The sequence below is a fragment of the Dreissena polymorpha genome, chromosome 9 (assembly GCF_020536995.1).
Source record: "Dreissena polymorpha isolate Duluth1 chromosome 9, UMN_Dpol_1.0, whole genome shotgun sequence".
NCBI classification, from domain to species: Eukaryota; Metazoa; Mollusca; class Bivalvia; order Myida; family Dreissenidae; genus Dreissena; species Dreissena polymorpha.
The window spans coordinates 1642070-1651300 of NC_068363.1; positions in this window are offsets into that span (position 1 = coordinate 1642070).

The window sequence follows — 9231 nt, forward strand, 5'->3', positions numbered from 1 at the left end:
TTATGTACCGCTTCATTGTTGACTACAACGCGCTATTCAAGGAAAGTGATGAGGATACTCCAAACGTGTACTTGGAGAGGCAAAGGAACAATAAAGTCACTGACCGCCCTCCCCCACCGAAATTGAGTATAATCGAGCCCGAGATATCAAAGGAGGACTATAAAACGGGGAGGAATGTGGTGAAATGGCCGAACTGTCACGAGACCGTTTCAACAGTTTGGTACCTTAGCCGCGAATAACGCTGGGAACTAGAGTGCCTACCTAGATCTGTGAAGAACAAGTGTTATTGAATTTTTACTGTTACTTTTATCTGTTTGTATCCTGTCGACGGCACCATGATCGATGGGATCTTCATCTACCTATGTGTATAGGTAACATTGTAGTACTGTTATTTCACTATAGTAGCGACACAACAATAATGTATTTCTATTATTCAAGATCACAGCTATTTCGACAGGAAAACGTCCCTCAAGAGATATTGTATATCTGTTCTGTTCTGTTCTGTAGTAAATTCCGCGGAGGTTTCGGTAAATTGGTATAAATAGGTATTATCGCACCTTTAGTCGATAAGCGTTTACACTAATTGAGTTGTTTGGCACTAATTAAATTATCGGATTTAAATCACAGGTGGAAGTAACGTACCCAGGATAGTATTTTTTATTTGTTTTTTTAGGAGCCCAATATATTCAAATAAATATATAAAATCATGTTTAATTTGTTAAATATTATATGTTAAATGTTAAATATTGAGAGTGGGGTATGTTACCTCTCCTTACATTTCTTTTAATCTTTTAATTATTTAATTATTAAACTTTTGTTTCAATAATAATAATATAATTGAAACCAAAATAACATTTTATTTTTTTATTTCAGCTTGACAAAGACTTCATCGGAGAAGACTTCATAGTGGAAGACCTCGTTCTGGACGGGGCTCGCCACATCGTCTTCGGAACGCAACGCCAGCTCGACCTACTGCGACAGACGAAGAGATCGTATATGGACGGTACCTTCAAGGTAGGAAAACAACCGTTTTACCAGCTCCACTCAATCCACGCCTTTGTGAAAAAGGAGGAAGACGAGCAACAATCCCACTGGCTTACGCTCTAATGTCCCGCCGTAGAAAAGAAGATTACGTTCAGGTATTGTATTATATTATAACCGAGTGTGAAAACAAAAGTGAAGCAATATTATTTGTTATAATAATAATAATAATAATAATAATAATAATATAATAATAATAATAATAATAATAATAATAGCAAAAATCTCAAAATTATAATATAGTAATATTTATTACCAATATTATTATATAAATCATTTCAAAACTGTAATAACTAAATAATATTTACGTTCGTATTTTCAGGTCTTCAGGAGTCTACGTCGCCGACTGGGGGATCCCATTGTAGAGTGGTTCATGTTAGATTTTGAAGCTGGTAAGTAATAATTTATAACGTTCGTCATAAAGTATCAATTTATAATGTTCTTTGTAAATAAAAGTTATTCAAATGACTAAATTAATTTGAGTGAGGCACTTTTGTAGCAATAACATAAATCAATACATGTTGGATTACTATTAATTTCGATTTATTTTCTATTTTCAGCAGCATGGCAGGCTATCAGAGAGGCGTTTCCTGGGGCTGTGATAAAGGAGTGCGTGTTCCACTTTACACAGCTGATTTACAGGAAAATCAACGTCGAGGGACTGAGTACCACTTACCAACAGCAAGGGGACAAGTATCAGTTCTTCAGGAAGATTATGTCCCTTCCCCTTCCATACCTTCCCGTGGAACAGATTGAACCAGTGTTCAACAAGCTGACGGAGGTCGCAGAAGGAGTCGGGGGTCCCGTGCTGCGTGTATGTGAATACATTGCCCGTACGGGGATCAACGGCAGTGTCTGGCGACCTCTCAATTGGTGCGTATTTAGAGAGGAGGTTCGCACAAATAACGACTTGGAAGGTAACTATAATATAATTAGCATTATTAATCTATAAGTAAAAAACAATTTACAATTTCACATAGGATATTATTAGTATATTAATTGTATACTTTCATAGTATACAATATCGGTATTAAGCATGTCTTGTCTTGTCTTGTCGTGGATTTTCCTCCCTTTGGCATGGGAGCACTCCCCTGTAGAGGATGGGTTTTTCCATTCATTCACACATAATTTTCAGCCTTTTCAAGCGTAACTTTTTCAACGTTAACTGGTGCGCATAACTAGAGTAGTATTTACAAGAAAAACAGCGAAAACGCGGTCGGCATGTGTTTCATAATAATGACGTTTGCACCGTGCGCACTAATATTTCCGATGTCTAGCGGTATATAGTTTATGTTCTTACGTACTATACTTTCTGAGAACATTAAAATACAATTTCCATTTGAAGATGTAAAAGACAACGCTTTAAAAAATGTGGATGTTGTTGATCACAGGCACTCAGCATTACTTGCTACCCCCATGCTAATCCTCTCCCCCATGCTGCAACCCCTTCCCAAAACCCTCTAAATTTTCATTTTGTTATACAAAATATCAAAACAAAACAAGTTAGTAGAACACCAATATTTTTTACTTATATATATATATATGATAAAACAAACTAGTATTTTTTGGTTTTATATTTTGTAAATGGACAATAAAGATTGTTTTCGGAAGGGGGTAACAGCTGATGGGAGAGGAGTAACAGAGGTCGGGGGCAGCAACTAATGCCGAGTGCCTGTGTTGTTGATATTAACGTCCACTTACTGAGGTCGCCGTGGGTAGTGTTCGCCTAGCGACCGGGAGGTCAATGTGTTCGATCCCCACTGTGGGAGTGTTCTTTAAATCTCCCGCAAACACAAATAGTAACGGTTCTACCCAGGGACCGTGCACTGCGGAGTAGAAACCGTTGTAGGTATCTTCGGTGTATCTATCCAGATCCACACATGTTAATTTTATACCAAAACAATTAGGTAAATAAGTGTATATTGAAATTCAAAAATTAAATACAATCTGATTAGCAATTTAGCACTTAGTTCTTATTGATTGTTCGTTTAATATAATTATGAGTACATTTTTTCAGCTCATAGTTATTCTTGGTAAAACCAAGTTCCATGTCAAAAATTAAGTCTAAAGTTTGTCTATAAAATCTATTTAAATTAGCCTAATACATTGTAACAAACACAAAACCTGTTACCATCGACGTCAATGCGTGTTTTTATGGATAATTCTCATAACAAAAAGTTGATAAAAATCGTAATCAAATCGAAGTTTTAAATTAAAAATTCAATCTATCTGACGGAGGTTCCGGAGACAGTCGGTGTAGCACGATTGGTTGGTTAGACATGAGATCCATCTTGCAGAGGATTTCGAAAATAGTCGATGTATACATAAGCATATTTTCAAATTCGGAATACTCGGCGTTTTCTAGTGCAAAAACTGACATATTCTCGTAAACCGTTGACGTGTTTGGAACTTGGAGTAATATCATTATTTTGCGAGCACACCTTACCAAGTAAATTGTTTTAATCTGAGAATTTATGACGCATTTATTATCTGTTTGTGTTTATCTATTCCAGAAAATATTTGATGTTGCTTACTTTATCTATCAAAGTGCCGCATGGATTCCGGGCGACAGCGTTTCCATGAAAAATCTCGTTATCAGTTACAACTCCCAGCGACCCGGAGGCTCATAAGCTGTGAGTTGGATTATCGCAACTACAATGGCACTTTTTAAATTTTAACTGCGAACTAACACACTCCGAAATTTGAGGCGAACTGCCACACATTTTAACCTTCAATGGAGAGAACGACAACTAAATTTTTTAACCATTATATTTAAGATGAAGCATTTTAATTCAAGTATATCTTGGTAAGGGTTATGCAAACCAAACAGATTTAGCCATGCCATATGATCATCCAGAGGTAGACAATGACTTCACTTCACTCGCTGTACAAAATTCTTATTATGCTTAAGCACATTCATTTTCGGAAGTGACTTTATTCGCAAAAAGCGTGATACAATAAAAATGTCCATCTCATTATAACATTTCGCCTATCTGATTATTATGTTCCGAATATTTATTTGTATTTCATTGCTTATCTTTTCGCGTTGCAAATATCCATATCTCGATATCCTACTTAACCAGACAGAGATCAAATAACTTATTTTTTGGCCGCTACGCTGATTATATTATAACTCATATATTTTAAGTATTTTTAAGATCAAGTAAGTAAACAACACATTTGGTGAACGGTTTTCCTTCAATAACTTTTTTATTCCCACTTATACAATCTTGAAACAAAAAACCCGAAGGAAGCACATTAAATTAATATTGTTAATTCAAAACAAATACGTACATTACCAACATAAGTTTATAATAATATCAACTGCTAACATGTCTAAGTTTGTATACTTTTGAACAAAATGACAGTCATTCACTGCAAATGTTCTGCACATCATGCAGGGTCTCAATGAACATAATTAAACAACACTCAAAGTGAAGTAATCATATTCACATTTTGAGGAACACATTTGTAAAACAATTTCAACTGCAATATATTTATTATTTGAAACTTGTGATTGTAATGTTCATAATATCCATTTTCATGTTGCTCTCCAAATATAATTTAAAATTCTTATGTGCACTCTCGATAGACACATTTTATCTATCATTTAAAACTCTATAACAATTCTTGTTAAAAATGCCAAGTGCAGTCATAAATTAAATCTGTCACCCGTCATATCATGTGAAAGTTAACTATATATTTATTACAGAATATTCGTTGCTAGGACAGTTTGCACGTGTTTAATATCCTTTTAGAATTGGAATCCAGTGCACCTAATTTTTTCTTTTCGTCGGAAGCCATTTTCTGTTGAACAGTATACCATATATTCTACAAAAAGCATCACCTGACTTCCTGTAATGTTCTGTGTTTAAAACAGACGAATGATAACATTTGGATTCAGTCAGATATTGTTTAAATGTAAAATGATGAGTTGGAATATTTAAGGATTAAATGAAACGGATGAAAACTATTGTGTACGAACGTGAATTTGTTTATGTATCGTTTTAATTGCAATTATCACATAAATTTGATCATCTGTTTCATGAACTGCGCGTTTGCAAATGAAAAAGCACGTGACTTACGCCGGACAAGCGCAACACGCATGTTCATACCGGATAATGCCTTATCGTCGAATATACCCCTTCGTCGAACATACGCAATATGTGGTCGTTCTTGCTCTCGCTTTCCTGTCTCAGTTTTTTAACAGTCCATGACAAACAAACCCGCCATATGATTTCTTAAGTATGTGGGCATATAAAAACAGTAATAAGTGGATAAAATATGTTATGTTTTTGTTTACTTTCCGCGTGCTAAGTTAAGTGGCATCATAACACTTCAAGGTGCGCAGTTGTTCTATACTCATTACACAAGTCATCTCGGGTGCTCTCCCCTGCTTTGTAGCAATTGCAATTAAAACCCATCTTAATCTATTTAAAGAAGAGTACGCGTAGGGCGAAATTCAGTTCGTCCCCTGACATATCTCAACACGTTTTAAGTAGGCGAACATGTCTTACGATATCACATATACTATAAGGTAGTTTCTGTCGTTTTCTTTTCGACGTAGGTGTTAAAGCTCACGTTTGACCTAGATTTATCGCCATAATAAAGACAGCGTGAATAAAAAAGTAAGGTGCATTATTTTCATTAAGGAAATGCAAATTACTGGACATGTTTTACTAAAATACAACCATTATTAATGACAATAAGCAGAATATAAAGTTAAATGATACTTTTGTAATGGTACATCATATCGGTGTACTATCTGTTTTCTTTTAAAATTTCTCATTGATATATGCATTTTTTATATGTAAGAGATGGTATAACCAGTATTTATTGTAAAGTTCTTCACGCCGGGTATGCGGATACTTTGATAACAGATGGTACTTCGATAACAGAGAACAACAAAAGCCACGCACGAAAGAAGAGTTCTTCAGCTTTTTTGCATTTATGATCTGTTCATTTGGTTTTCAGACACGTTGCATTGTTTGGTCGATTAATGGTAAAGCACTTGGCATTTCCAAGAAAGGAATTCGCAGAAACACGGTGGATTATATAACAAAAAACGATCAAATTCCATCGATATTCAGCATGAATTGGATGATAAGTACATACATGTATTTCAACAAAATAAAAATACTTGGAAATAACCAAAGAACGAGCTTAATTTTCGAAATAAAAGATCAATATTTCCATTAATGTTACAATATGTTACATTTTAGTTAACTAACGTATTTGAAAAAATTCCAATGTTTAAAGAGTTGGATGCCAAATTTTCATGGACACTTCTTTAACCACTTCTATTCCCGATATAATAAGTGGACACTTTTACCAAATTTTATTCACTCATTTTAGTGAATCAGAAATGCATAAATCGATGCGGAATATTGCTATAGTAAGCAGGCAATACAAACTTATGTACTGAAGTAAATAAAAAACGACTTAGCGAGACATGTTCCTATCCCTTTGGAATATGATTATGATTTTGTATAAATGTGAAAGATAAATGTGAAACTAAGTCGATATGTCTGATGGGTACAGTCTATATCAACATATATTTTTCCAGTTTTCAAGTTATCCGACCGCCGGATCTTCGCATAGTACACGAGCTTAAACAATTTTAACTAACGTTCTTGTAGCAAACTGTTGATCTAAAGCATGTATGTCCTAATAAAGGTACTAAGATAATTTACTTATATATTAGATAGCATGTCATGAAACATCACTGCTAAAGCTTCTACTTCGAGATAAATATCAGCAGCCACGCAGGTCCGAAATTCGTTTTACTAAACCAAAAAAGTGATGTAGGGTTAGGTGAATCGAGCTAGCTAAAGTTATCGTTGCGTAAAGGGAAGTGCTTCCTGTAAGCAGCTCTCAAGATAAAGGGGTTTTTCGATTTTTTGTTAAATTGTGTGGCTATGCATGAGTATCGTCTTGTTGATGCGATTCTAATGTGCATTATATTTTATGAAGAACAATGGTGTATTTACCGCTTTAAGACCCATTCGCTTCCGTTATCTAGCGATGTGCTATTAGTAAAATTATCGTGTTGATCCACATGGCCCGTTGTATTTTCATCTCTTTGAAAATAAAGTTACCACTAAAAAACAAGCTCATTATGTAGACCATTATTTCCGGTCGTCACTTGGAATACGTTACTTCTAAAATAAACATATGAATCTTATATAAAAATTGCATTATAATATTAGTTGTATACAAAATAGTAATCTAATTTTTGAAAACGAACAACACCATTGGTAATATTTCACATGTGCATGTAATGTTTGGTAAGAATAGCCATAATATACATAAATGCATTTCAGGTATAACAATAAACTCGGTTATCAGAGTGCCCAATTTGTTTAAAGTCCCTGTTATCCGAAGTGTCCTACATCGGGAACAAACGTATCCGCAACATCATGTATACCTCCTATTAAAACATGCTCAATCTTCGTTTATATTTCATTGAATACTATCAAATTTTCAGTATTTGAAGCACAGCAATTACTCTTCATGATGGAAAAGAAAACAATTTCTTGAAATATTTCTAAGTAGTTTTATTTTGTTGAAATGTTTACTGTTCACCAAGTACATGCTGTTTTCCGAACACAGTTTCTATTTTGGGGGAAAAAATCTTCAATTATACCGTGAACTTTTTCTTTACAATACCAAAGGAAACACCATATATTAACTCGACCATGTGTCTTTTCTCAAAACTTATCTTTATGACAAAAACTGAGGAACTTACATCTCGCGAGTGGCTTTTGTTGTTCTCTGTTATTGAAGTGTCATCTGTTATCGAAGTATCCGCATTGCCAGCGTGTTCTTGTGTGCTTACGATTGTTAATGTAAATAATGATTCTACATTGCCTTATTTAAACTAATTTTCTATAACGGAGTTATTTAAGGATTGTCTAATGGGGTAATGTAAGGCTATAAGAATCATCTATACATGCTACGTTTTGTATTAACATAAATGTACACATGCGTTTACTTATGTACGTTTGAAAATAAGGCATTTAATTTATTGTTGTAAAACTGACAGACCTTCAATGTTTTTATTAAATCATATCATACCTTTTAATGTTATAATTGTGTTGTAATATTAACTGCTGATATAGCGCCCGTTTTAAACGGTACATCAATGGCTCTCTTATAGGATATTAAAATGTCCATTTCCTTCTACATAATCTGGCCTTTAGGCAAGACATCTCTCAGACATTCTTGACCAGAATCAATCCTTTGCCAGTTTTTCCTTTTTCTGGCCGTTAAAGCTTGTGCGTATAATAATGCGATTGCAAGAATACTGTCGATGTAAAGCGGACGCGATTAAGTTCGGTATGCTTGGAATATTACATGCGCATATTTTAGTATAGTAATTCTTAGTATTTAGATATACATATATGTAAAGCAACAACTAAACCATATTTATCCGCTAATTAATTTTAATAAGGGCCTGTTCAATGCCACTAAAGAATAATTAAGTATACTTCTTTTATAAAACAATCTTGTTGACTTTTAAACTACGAAAGGCAATGTTCTTGTTTTTAATTTTAAATGTTAACGATTGACCTGATGTGTTACTAAAATGGTATTCCGACATCATCATTGAAAACTAAGGATGAGAAAGCAACAGATGATGAAAGAAACATACGTGACTTATAAAACTAAACGTGACGAAACAAGCACATCTTATCAAAATTGTCCGATTATATGTATCTTTAGCTCAAAGACTTGTCCTTTCCGTGTTTCATGACACAGTCGCATGTTAAACAGGTACGATCTCTGCTGAGCTGTTTCATGACACAGTCGCATGTTGGTGTTTCATGACACAGTCGCATGTTAAACAGGTACGATCTCTGCTGAGGTGTTCATCCTTTCCGTGTTTCATGACACAGTCGCATGTTAAACAGGTACGATCTCTGCTGAGGTGTTCATTATTTTTTGTATAATTATTCGAACTATAATTTGACAATTACCGGAACAATAAACATCAAAACTTTATTTAGGAAACAAAGCTGTATACTTAAAAAGTCAACCAATTCGAAGCATAATCGGTGAGTTTTTTGACAGATGATTGGGTTCATTAACTGTTTGGTCTATCTGTACCGCTCACCTCACTGACTCGCGACAGCCCATCACTTATACAACAACATCTTATGCACACAATTGTGCTAAAAATGCAAGATA